Here is a 12590-nt window from a genome sequence, read left to right on the forward strand (position 1 = left end):
GTTGGAGAGGATGAGTTCCTTTTGTGAAACACTCAATATTACTGCAGTCTGGACATGGAGGTGCCCGTTTGTGCATGTAGCTACTCTATTTATATATGTAGAAAGAGGTAGGCATTGACGATTCCACCTTTTTTTGATCTATTCTTCATTTTTGCGCCCATTCTTTGCCACAACTCTTAGTAAAGCACCTTCAGGGGTTAATTGCTGAGAGGCACACATGTGAAATGTCAAAAGCAAGCAGTGAATATAGTTACTGCTTGCCCACAGCACTGCTTGTGTGGAAAGAGCCACTTGTCTGTGAGAACTAAGTAACTGGATGTGTGTGAACAAATGCAGGTTTTGCTCACGCCACCCAGCTGGGGGTTTTGCACGCAAAGAGAGGCCCACAAATTGAATACCCCTTTATGCTTTGCACTGTTGATTTTCTTGGACTACAGTAATGGTTGAGATGAAGTTGGAGTTTTGCACAGCCTGCCCTCTCGTGGGGAGACGGCTGCAGGAAATCGCTGCGTATAGAGAAAAGGCTCTGCAGATGTAATGGTCACAGACCACAGCCTCTTAAAACAGTCAGTCAGCATGTGCTGTAATCCGCAGTAAGATGCATCAAGACTGGTAGTCCATCCTCATTCCACAGGGGGATTTAGGGCCAGTTACATATAGTGCACCCACTGTAAATTGCTTATAGTAAACTCAAAAATGGTGCCGTTCCTGTTGCTATTTGTGCGCATGTGTAAGGGTCTTTTTGAAGGCCGTGCAATGCCTGTGCAATGAGCAGTGTGTTTGATTCCTCCTGCCCCAGTACAAGTGGAATGAAAGTGGTGCTGTCATCAGCCCCTGAAGCTGGGAGAAATGTCCCAATCAGTGCAACTGGGAATGAACCTGGGCACTGTCTAGGCTGCCTCATGCTATTGGAGTTTATTGTAATGAAGGGGATCCTTCTCTATTGAACATGCACATGTGAGTTTGGTCTTGTTCAGAGGGGGGACCGCCCTCTTCCCTGCCCTGCAGATCTTACCTCTGTGAATGTGCTGCTCCAGTTATCCATGGTGCTTGTCACGGGAAATCATCTCCAGTCATTTTAGCCCAATGCTGAAAAGGGCAGAAAATTGTCTGCTCCAAAACAGAGGGGGAATGGGAGGACCTGTGGGTAAAAGGGGTTATCTGGAACTTGGGACAAGGGTTCATTTCTCTACTGTGCAACAGACTTCCTTTGGGTCCTGGGGCATCTCACTTAGCCGCTCAGTGAAACAGGAGTATGCAGAAGATAAATGGGTTTTAAGGCTCTAGGATGCTATGGTGAGGGCCCTATAAGTACCTAACATAAATAGAATTGGCTTACAGGTCTCACTTGTGAGTTTTTTAATGTGTAAAACTCATTAAAAGCTAAATGCAACTGACCCCAAGCGGAGCTTTCCATACCCTGAGAAAGGAGAGGAGGCAAAAAGTCTAAAAAATATCGCTAGGGCATTTACTATTATCACGAGGTCCATTTTCCCTGGGGCACAGAGGCTTAGCTCTGGGAGGGTGGCAATCTCCAGCGTTTGCTGTGTGGACAAGGGTTTTAGAGAGGTGCCTCAAGACACCCGCTCTAAGGAACTGCTTGTCAGGTGTCTCCCAACTCACCGCATCTATTTTCATAATTAGTAGTACAAAGCTCCATCACGATGGGTTTGTTTAAGAGATCTGCCTCGCTCTGACTTCAGTAATTAGCTAACATGTATATCTGTGTACCTTGGAAACACTTCATTAATCTAATGGAAGACAGAATTATGCCTAGATGAACTTAAAAGATGTTCAGCAAGACTGGTTTTGCATCTCTAATGAACCGAAACGCACATCACTGGAAGCTGTTGGGAAGTAGTGCACCCAGAGACATTAGCGGGGAGGAATGCCACAGTTTAATTTGTGTACAAATATCTTGGCAATAGAGCTTGTTAATTTGTATACCCAGCTAATTTGTGTACATAGCGGGTTTATTGCCAGTCTCGGATGGGGCTAGCGAATCTCGGGAATGAATAGAAAGCAGCGCACGGTTCGGATGCATGAGTTGTGTGTGGGTTTTTTTTTCTTAACAGAAATGGATATTCTGTCTTCTCTGCTGTAGCACTTCGTGAAAGATCTGGATAAAGGAGATGGAGGCATGATGGAATTAGAAGGATGAAATCGGCACCTCGTGGTGGAAAGCTGAAGGATATTACAAGCAAGGATTAAGTCGAAACAGAAGACTGCACCGGAGCTAAAGGTATGAACAGACACAAAAGCTTCTTGCAACATGGAGTTTAGCATGTCAGAGATGTGATCACATATGGATTTGGAGTTAGGTTCTGCAAATCGAGTGGTCTGCACCAGGCATTTCATGTTTCATCGTCCAAAGGAGGCCTCTTTAATCAGTCACTGGGGTGACTTGATGGTGCATGGATTCGAGGAATGCATGATGAAGTGGATGAGTACACTCCCCGAATTCCTGCAATGCCTGTAGTTAGCAGGCAGCTGTCGCTGAAATAAAGCACAGCACAAACACGGGCATAGTGATGCTGAACATGATGTGGGCTGGGATGACTTCTTGCTGTGGAAAGCATTTGGCTTTGTGTTTGGATGCTTCGTGATTTGCTCTGCAGACTATAAATTACTTCTTGCAGGAAGGGGAGAGGGAATGAGGAAAAATGACGTGGTAAAATACTGATGCTCAGTCCTGCTCTGGGTGAAGACGGGGGCGGGGGGGGAGTTTTAGCATTGCTATCCTGCGCTTTGTGATAATAGACATACATCAAGTTCATATTGGGAACAGCCTTTTCTCAGCAGCGCATGCAATGCTGACAGCACAGTGATTTGGTATCGTCTTGTTTTTTGGGCTCGTGTGCATTAGATCTGAGATGCAACAAATAGCATTAACACCCCCCTCCCCCCTACCATTCAAAAGCCCATAGGTGGGAATTTATGTAAATTTAGAGATATACACACTTGTAGTAAATTTACTTTCCTGGATCAAATTATATTTAGTATAAACTGAACGCTCCTGTAACGCTGGGATTTGTCTCTCTTTCCTCCCATGAGAACACGAGGCGCTGGAATTAATTTTATGGCACGATGAAGCTGGGGGGTTTTTTCAAATCATTTTGCAGCCTATTGTGGTAGGTAGTTTGTATTAGTTATTGAAAAGCAGGCATGATCTCAGATGAGGAGTGTGCGCCGTATTCCTTGGAATAGAAGGCTCCCTTGAATTTAAGATGCACCCAAATTTACCTCCCAATTTTAAGGGAAAAAAAAGAAAGCATCAAATAAAGACGCACTTACAAATAAAGATATGCTACAAGAGCTTTATAGCCCTGCTTATTTTGTTGTTAAGATAGGGGCCATTTTTAGAAGGGTTAATTGGTTTTTAAAACATCTGCCTTGTTTTCGAAGGAGTTAAGGCATTGAGGAAGGGGACATGGGGGAGGACCTCTGTCTGCCCGTTTAGAAGTATGAGACTGGCTCAGAGAGGGAGAAACACCAATCTGTGATGCAAAAAGAAAAGCCTGAAGAGAAGAGTAGGAGCTCTGAGGTTTCTTATGAGCTCTGCAGGGATTGCTGAATTTTCCGTTGCACTGAGCCACATTTCTCTGCAGGATTGGGGAGGGAGCGCAGGTTGCTTAAGACAGCTCGGTGCTTTCTGGGAACTGGGAGCATCCTGTGCCCCAGTGTAGATTAGGGATAGGCTTGCCCTGTGTGAGTTGCTGCTGTCCCGCGGTAGCTGCCCTGCCAACCTAGGATCCTGGGTGTATTCCCAAGCATGTGAAAAATTGTGCTACAGACATGCAGGGTGCACAGTGGCATGGGGCACCTTGTTTTGGGACAGCTGACAGCCAGAATAGCTTTGGCCAAAGCCTTCAGGAGGAGAAAAACTAAAACTTCAACAGTAGTTGTAGACAGTTCATAGATTTATAGATGTTAGGGTTGGAAGGGACCTCAGCAGGTCATCGAGTCCGCTCCCGGCCCTGGGCAGGAAAGAGCGCTGGGGTCAGACAACCCCAGCTAGGGGCTTGTCCAGTCTGCCCTCAACTGGGGGTCTTCAAGAGGAATCTGGAGCAAAGGGCCAGACCACTGCATCCATGCACCTGTCTGCGCCCACTCAGCCTTGCATCCTGCGAAGGCAAAGTGAGACTTTCGTCACATCTAGTCAAAGCTGTGTCTGCAGCTCTGCTTCCCTAGTGTGTCCATGCTGGATGAACACTGTTCAGCAAGGGAGGGAAGCTTTGGAAGGGCTCGCTTTCATTTGGGATGTAACCACTCATCCCCTGCCGACCCTCACCCACCAGCAGGTTGCAGTCCCTCTGCTCTCTCCTTGAAGAGCACTTCTCATCTTTGTCCCAGACAGGGAAGTATGCAGGGGTGGAGGTGGAGAGGGGTAAGAAATTTGGGATGCTTTTTAAGCATAATGTCCCTTAAAAGTAGATGTGCTAGTCTGACCAGCAGAGGGAGATATGCGAATAGAATAGCAGCTGGCCAACATCTTCCACTGGGGAATCTTCTTCATCCCAGTAGGCCTCCATCTGCAAGCCCATTTCACCTCTGCAGTTATATTCTAGACTGAGTCTTGGCTCTAGCTTAAAAGCAATGGAAAGTAGCCTAGTTGGTTATATAGTAACTGTGGCGCCATCCGCTCTGCTGATGTCTTAGTGGCTTTGGTACCACTGAAGAACCAGCAGAAATCACATGGAAGTGGAGAACTGAAATCCATCTCTGATATGTTCATGCACTTAATGTTTTGTCATATGCTGCATTTAATCTTTTAATTCACACGCTCTTAAATCTCAGTTTATGGATTCTGGAAATTTTTTACTTTTCCATCCTACGATCAGGATATCCTAATGAAATACTGTTGGCCATCCGCAGAATGTAAAGAAATGAAATTGCTGATATAAGTGTGCTCTGGCACGATGAACAAGCAGCTGGAGAATGTGCTTCTCCTGCAATATTTGGAGGATGCGTAGCATCATCAAGAGCTATTCATTAGAGTTGGCATCATAAGCACATCCCATATGTCTGAGAATAAATAATCTGTAACCCATCCTTCGCTAGGGTATATCCCAAATGTGCAGTCGGCAGGTGACAGACTCCTTCCTCTGCGGTAGACACTGCGCTCATCAGCTCGGCACATACCAAGAGGAATTATAAAAGTAAATCTCTGCTACTATGGCTGTGAGTTACCATATTGGGAAACAGATGGTGCTCTACTATAACTGTACCTGGCATAAAGCTAATACATAATTTAACAATGCAGCAACATGAATTGTATTCCAGGGACTGCTGTTTTCTTACGGTTTTTCTTTAATCTGATTTACCAATCGACAGGAGGAAACATATTATATTTAAATAATTCCCCCCTCTCCTCTCCACACTCCCTCCCCTTAAGGGCTGAGATATCATATCAACCTGGGATTTCCTGAAGGCCAACACAACATTATTGCCTTACTATCCCTCCAAGGACCCCTTAAATCTCATCAGTGAGTTGCTGCTTTATGCTTCTTATTGTGAAGGAGCCAGCTGCCTTTTAGGTGCAGAGTGCCCTTAAAATCCCATTAGCTTCAGTAGATGCCCAAGGGTCTGGCTTTGGCCTTGCTGAGCTATGTGGGAGGTCGCCAGCCATTGATACCCCACTGCGTAGGGATTATGGCTCCTTTTTTGTCCCAGTAGAAAGACTGGCATGTATGGTGATGCAGGACAAGGCAGCAGGTCTCCTCTACCATCTGGTCCTAACATGGGAAGTTCAGGCCAGGGTAGCCTGATTTTTTTTTTTTCTTCCCTGACATTCATTATTAGCAGTGCACAGGATAAGAACAGCTAGAAATGAGATGCCAAATCTCAACACAAGACCTGACAGCCTATGTGAATGGCTTGGCGAAAGGCTTCCAGACTGCAGTTTTATCGCCTAATCAGTCCAAGTGGTACATAGTTTAAAACATCTAGGTCCCAGTCTAGCACCACATAATGGGTCTAATATCAGCACTTAAACTCTGTTTCCAGGCATCCTGTGCTTGCTCCAGATGGCATCTCTTGGCCGGCCAAGCTCACATCATGTTCTCTCCAAGGAGGACAGGAAGAGCACAATGTAATTTTGGCATCCTGGCAAATGAAGATCACGCCCGTGAAAGCAAATCCCCTTTAATTATTGCCACGAAGCACTAGGGCGCCATCAAGGCTGTGCGCAAACTGCTTTTTTGTCCCAAAGGGCATGAAGAAATAAATGCTTTCTGTTCAAAAGCCCTTCCCACCCACCTCTCCTCCCCACCCAGCTGAAAATGTCCCTTGCAGTTCTGGTTTCGAAGCACGGCAGGATGGTGATACGGTGCGTACTGCTGGCCGACAATTGCCAGCAAACGCTGAAATGTTATTTGTGGCTGTTGTAATGGGAATAACAAAATCTTGCTGGCTTTAACTGGTTCTAAATTGTGCGGACGCTGCGTGGCTGTGTCGTCCAGGGACGTGCACAGCGGAGCTGATGAAACTGTACGGGGAGTCTGAAGAGAAGAGCGTGATACTTGGAGCATTTCTGTTTTGCATGTGTGGGGGGAGCCTCTTGTCCCTGCCGCCGGCAAGGTGACGGATGCCTCTGCACCAATACCAATAAAAAAAAGTCTGAGAAAAACCAAGCTAGCTCCTAGCAGCTCTTGCTCTTTGCTCCCAACCCAGCTCTCATGTGCCCGCAAGCTCAGCTGGCTCTCCTGAGTGCTGGGCACCCACGCCCCATGTATCCCTCTGTCAGCTATAAAAGAAGTGAGATTTTTGTCCGTGAATTGCTAATTCCCAACCCATGGCTTCTCCTGCTCTTAGCCCGCCGTGACGACCTGGTGCTCTCCCCAAAGGTGTTGCTTAGGTTTGGACTGGAAAAGTAGAAATCATCTCACTGCTTCCAGAGCTGGTCCCAAAATGGTTTAGGCAGCAAGGCTCCGGCTGGGCAGGAGCAGTAGTGCCCACAGGAGCTGATGGACAGCTTCTGTTCCCCAGGGGAGGTGAGCAGGGGCAGAGGGAGGTACCCTGAGGAGACCAGCTCCCCAGGTGGTCAGCAGACAGAGCACACTTTTGAAACTTCCCCTGCCCCCCAGTCGGGTATTTGGTTTGCTTCTCTGCCAGGGACCCCTGCTGCAGCCTCTCTTTTGGAGGGGTGCGGTCTCCACTTCCTCTCCCCTTCCCTGGGCTGACTCAGCTAACGTGGTCACAATGGACCTGGGCAGTCTCGGCTTCCCCCTCCACGGTTTCCTTTTCTAACTTCCTTTCTCATTGTTTGCATTACTGACGTTTCCAAATGTCACCGTTCCCACTCAGGGGGGCATCTGATAAAGCCGCTGCTGCCGTCACTCTGTTCCCTTGGCGCATGGGGAGGTCTGGACCGGTTGCTCTTCTTGACGCCAAGGGTTTGCAGTGAGCAACCCTTTGAGTAGGGTGCATTGGCTGGCTTCACATGTAGGAGGAACTTCAGATCTGATGCGTCCCTGCCAAGAGTTTCTCCCCAAATTTCAAAGAAGGGCTTGGAGGTGGGAGGACTGTTTGCTCTGATCCCAGATGGTGCATCTCCAAATCAGGACCCTTGCCTTGTATTTCCAGATAAGCTCTGCGAGGCTCAGAGCAAATCAGTCCGCCTCTCTGCAAGCTGGAACGTACTCATCTATGAGACTAGTAGAAAAATGCGCCCCCGCTTCACAGGAGCGCTGCGAGGCTCATTGTACTCATTGTAAAATGGTTTGAGATCCTGTGCTGGGGGAAAAAAAAAAGGCTATTTAAGCACAAAGAATTAATTAGGAGCTGGCTGGCCAAGGCTGTTAATTGGCACATGGCGTCGCGGCCCGTTGGTACGGCGGTGTGAAGGAAGGTTGCGCTGCAGCTGTCCGTGCTGAACTGTTGCTCTGCATAAATAAAAGCTGCTCTGTCTGGACAGCATCGCTCCGGCTGCTGCTTACAAGTTCTGTGTTTCCCTGAAAAGAAAAAGAAACGTGGTACTCGGCCTTGAACTGAAGCTCGTTGAAGTTGGCATCTTTCCCTCGGTTTCGGGGGACCCCGGATCAGTCTGGGAGTGTTCATCGCCACTTAAAACACTTCTGAATGGCTTCTTTGCTACTCCTATGGTTCTCCCTGGGTTTCGGGGACTCCTCCCTTGGTAAGGTGTTGTACTTACTAGAGACACCCTAGAAGGTCCAGTATTATAAGCAGCCACCAACTCACAAGCTTTAAAGGGAGTCCTGGCTTCAGCTTTTGGCATGCCAATGATTAAACCGGAGAAGAGGGATGTGATGCTCCCAGGACATGGGGTGAAATGCCTTGCATTGCTTCAGCTGTTTTGTAGGAGCAGGTTGTACCCCTGTGCGCCGTCTGTGCCAAAACTAATCTGCTGTAACAAAGCCTCTTGATCTGCCACCTTTCCAAATCCTAGATTACCACTCACTTTTTCCCAGACCAGACTGTCAAACAGTCATTGGGCAAGTACTTTGCTAGCAAAAAGGAGCATTAATTGCCCTAGCAACAACTGCTAATACCATCTTAAACTTGCTTCTGCTTACAGCATAGCTGCTGTATATTCAATACATCCACAAAGTGCACTATTCAGTATCTCGGACAGTCAGAAGCCGGCAGCTTGATAGTGGGTGCCCTTAATCTACATCCATGTCTCCTTTATGATATGCTGTTGTGTGTCCCTAGGGAAATGCTTGAGGCTAACTTTGTGTCCCAAAAGACCACAAGACAACCTCCCATTGACTTCAGAGGGAATTGGCTTGGGCACTGAATGAGGGAGCTGTTTGTACCACTCCTCCAGTCCAGCATGCAGACATGCGGTAAACTTTATTTGGCTACACGGCCTACGTGGGGACAAATACAGAGGCCAATATACCGCAAGGCAAACTTAGTTCCCCAAGGTCCTGCTGCCTTTGCTGTGCTTCTCCCAAGGGTACATTTCCCTAGCCCCTGAACAGCAGCCCCTTTCTGCTGGCCAGCAAGGAAGAGGACAGCCATGCCTTCCTCTTGTGGGGTATGTGAGGCTGGTTAGATATTTATATAGCGCTAGCAGTCAAAGCCTTCAATCCAACACTACTCTATTATGCCGGGTGCTGCGTAGACGCCGTGGGAGACGAGATCTGCCTCTAAGAGCTTGGAGCCTAAAATCAAAGACCAGCAGGGAGCAGATGATGGTGCGTGGCAATGTATGGGCCAACAAAGCTGGTGAAGAACTGGCTCCACTTTTACTTACATGCCTGTTTTTGCTTTGCATTTGTGGGTACAAGAAGGGAGTTGAGGGGAAAAAAGAAGGGAAGAGGAACAGAAGCAGCGTGGCTTCAGCCTGGCCATGCTGGGCTTTGTAGGCGTCCAAGTGGTGGTGAGCTTTAAGGAAGGTCGTGGAGGAAGGTACGGTTGTGGCTCTTGGGGTTTTCACGTTGTGCGGGAGAAAGCACACAGCTGTTTTGGATGCTCGCTGGATCCTTCTCTGGCAGGATGCAGCGGTCAGGATCTCTTCTGGTCTTGGGCACAGATGCAGGAGGAAGAATCCAGAGTCCCGGCATCCCTCTACCTTTCCTGGAGATACCAGTTCATAGGCATGAGCCCACCCCATCAAGCCTAACGAAGGGCACCATGTAGCGGTGAGTCACGGCTATTCAGAAGCCTTCCGCATCCCAGGGTTGTCATCCTGAGAGCATGACTGCAGAGAGCAGATCATTATAGTGGCTCAGATACCCTTTATTCACTGTTTAACAATTCCCTGTCAGGAAACGGTGGTGCATTTTGGGGCTGTTATTTTGCCTTCACAACTACATACATCACATCCAGTGCTGAACTATACAGTCTCATTTATGCTTCCTGGTGCAGTGCTGTAGATTTGGGCCTGCTATTTAGATTATGTAGTAATTCCACCCCATTTGCCATAGATTGATGAGGCTATAAAATAATCATAAAACAAGGGGCAGCCCTGGATTTTTCAGGCTCCTCACGTATTTGTAGCTGCCGTGAAATACTCCATCCAAATATAATTACCTGACTTCTTCGGGCTCCCTTTAATATTTTATGCTGATCCAAAGTGTTGGAGATGCTGCCTCTTTTTTCACTGGTGGTATGAGAAGACACGATGTCAGGAGGAGCAGAGGATTGATGCTGCCGGGCATGGGGGAATCTGGCTGGTTCAGCCTCTCTTGGCAAGTGCCTTGAGGTTCGGATCAGGATGATTGACTAGGGGAGAGCTGGAGAAACCTCCTTCTGCTGTGCAGAGTATTGGAAGGAGAGCAGAAAAAATTATAGCAAACCACTGCTTCTAGGTGCATTAGTGTGGATGCAAGTCTGCTATCCAGCTAGTTTAACAGCCAAGTCCTATATGATGCTTAGATTTTACTGTAGTGGGGAAGGGGGAGGCAATAGATCCCTGTTGTGGGGGGGAACAAACCATGGCAATTATCCCTTACTTTTACACGGTCACTTCAAGACCCCCAAAATTTCGCAGCCTTGGTAGGCTGCCATACAAGAATGGCTGCATCTCACCACGGAGCTGCAGGTAACTCTGGAGAGGAGGTGGCAGGGGCTAACAGCTGGTGTTAGGACAAGAAATGAAGAGTCCCACCACCCTCTAGTTGGAATTAAGTGGGGGGGATATATTTAGTTAAGCAAAATGCAGCTGTCCTGGCCAGAAATGGATGAGGACTGTGCCGACAGCTGCACCAAAGTCTTGAACACTAAAGCTGGAATTTCGGCCCCAAAAATGTTCAAAGGCTTGTCTCCTGATTGTGGAGTTGTTTAAGGTTTGGCACCATCTGATTTGGCACCCCTGCCTGCGGGCAGCGTGCATGTGATGGGTGATGTTGCCGATTTACAGCGAGCAAGAGCATTCTGGCTGCTTCACCCCTGCACCGTGTAACCGTGCGCCTGTGCTCCCCTCTGCCCGGCCTACACGGGCTCGGATTATGCCCCCCACCTTCCACCACCAGATATTTTTTATTCTAAGTATATAGGGGTAGGCTTTACCTGCCTTCTGCAGCAGCTCTGGGCACTGCTCTTCCCCAAGAGGCAGGGAAAGGAAGAACAGAGCAAGGCAAGGTATTGCACCAGGGCTTTTTGTGCTCCAGCTCCGTTGGCGTTCCCCGGAGCTGGCAACGGTGCCGTCGGCTCCACAGGTGAGAATAGGATTTCATTGGATTGATCCTCAGGAGCGGAAGAGCTTTAGGGGCAAACCACACCTGCCTCTACCAGACATCCTAGACGAGTTGTGACCTGTCTCCTGCACCACTATCTTCCAGCGATTTTAAAATAAACTTTCCCAGCATATCAGACCATCCAGGTGAGCTGTGCATGCTGCCTAGCCCTGTGCAATGGTGCTTGAGCCTGGGACGGTGCCACGTTCACAGAGGCCGGCACGGTGCAGCTGCAGTATGCTAGTTCTGGGCGTAAATGAGGCAGAACGCTCCCGGTGCCTCCGTGGTGCAGGCTGGAGCCTGGCAGCAACCTGGCATGTGGTGAATCATTTCCTTTGATAAATGAAGCCCAGCTGGGGAGCAATGCAAACGCCCCGTTCTCAGCCCAGCCTGAAGCCGGCGGAGTGCTTCTTCCAGGCCATCATTCAAAGGAGTTGTCATTTTCTTGAGGGCCCCTCGCATCCCCCAGCAGCTGTCACGGCTGCTGTAGGGACTACCGCTTTCCCCTCCACCCCGCTCTGCCTTTTCCTGACTTCCTCCAGATGTGTCTGGGAGCGGCTTGAAGTGCAGAATGATTTCCTGTGTCATCGGAGCGGTGCTGGCCAGGCAAGGGGCTGCCTTAAAGCTGTCAGCACAGAAACATTTGGGTGTTTTCCACTGGCCCCGCTCCGCTCAGGTGTTGATGCCGGGGGAAGTGGACAGGGCAGCCAGTGCCGCCTCTGCTGACTTGTACTCCTGTGGATACTGCCAGAGAGCAGTTAGGATTGTGGCCATTAGATGGAAAAATACCTAGTGAAGCACCAAGCTATTGCCCTTGTTTGGGACTGCTGGGTAACAGCAGACTTTCTAGGACAGCTTAAGGGAAGGCAATGAAAACCCAGTGCCTTTCAAAGCTGGAAGCCAGCAGACTCGCTGCATTGAATCCTGCAAAGTGGCCCCTACAGATTCTTTCCTTCTGGGGTGGAGTTGGATGGGGAGAGGTTTGCTTTCCCTAATAAATAAGCACCTTCCCTGAGCAGGAAGACCCTTCCCACCTTGTAGGCAGCAGGCCTGTCTCCTCACCCTGCCCTGAAAGGATTAATCACAACACTCAAAGTTTGGTCCAGCCCTTCCTTCGTGGCACACTTGAGTCTTCCAATGCAAAGCGAAGCATTTCCCTGACCTGAAGGCTGTTCCTATTGCATCTTTGACCCACCTGCTTCCTTCCTCCCTTCTGCTGAGCTTTTTCATTGTCACGTTGGAATTGCTTGACCCTTTGCATCCCCTAAGAATCCCCTCTGCCATGTTTCAACACCTGTTGCTTTGTAGGGGCTTTGTCTCTGAATGGAGCTGGCTGGCCTCGGGGCCTTTACAGGAGCAGATCGCCCTGCAACCCACCTGTTTGGTAGCAGAGAAACTCCATTTTTTAGATGAATAATGCTGAGCCGGGTGACAGGGTTGCAAGCA

At 48.7% G+C, this 12590-nt stretch overlaps 1 long non-coding RNA gene across 1 annotated transcript in view; it reads left to right on the top strand.

The window, feature by feature from the left end:
• The window catches only part of LOC102384266, a 44906-nt gene extending 38186 nt beyond the window's left edge, over window positions 1-6720 (top strand). The window contains exons 2-3 of the long non-coding RNA XR_323241.2: window positions 2105-2242; window positions 6007-6720. This is a non-coding gene — a long non-coding RNA (uncharacterized LOC102384266). The remainder of the gene's footprint in view (window positions 1-2104; window positions 2243-6006) is intronic.
• The last annotated feature ends 5870 nt before the right edge of the window (window positions 6721-12590 follow it).

Source organism: Alligator sinensis, unplaced genomic scaffold (genome assembly GCF_000455745.1).
Source record: "Alligator sinensis unplaced genomic scaffold, ASM45574v1 scaffold121_1, whole genome shotgun sequence".
In the NCBI taxonomy this organism is placed as follows: domain Eukaryota; kingdom Metazoa; phylum Chordata; order Crocodylia; family Alligatoridae; genus Alligator; species Alligator sinensis.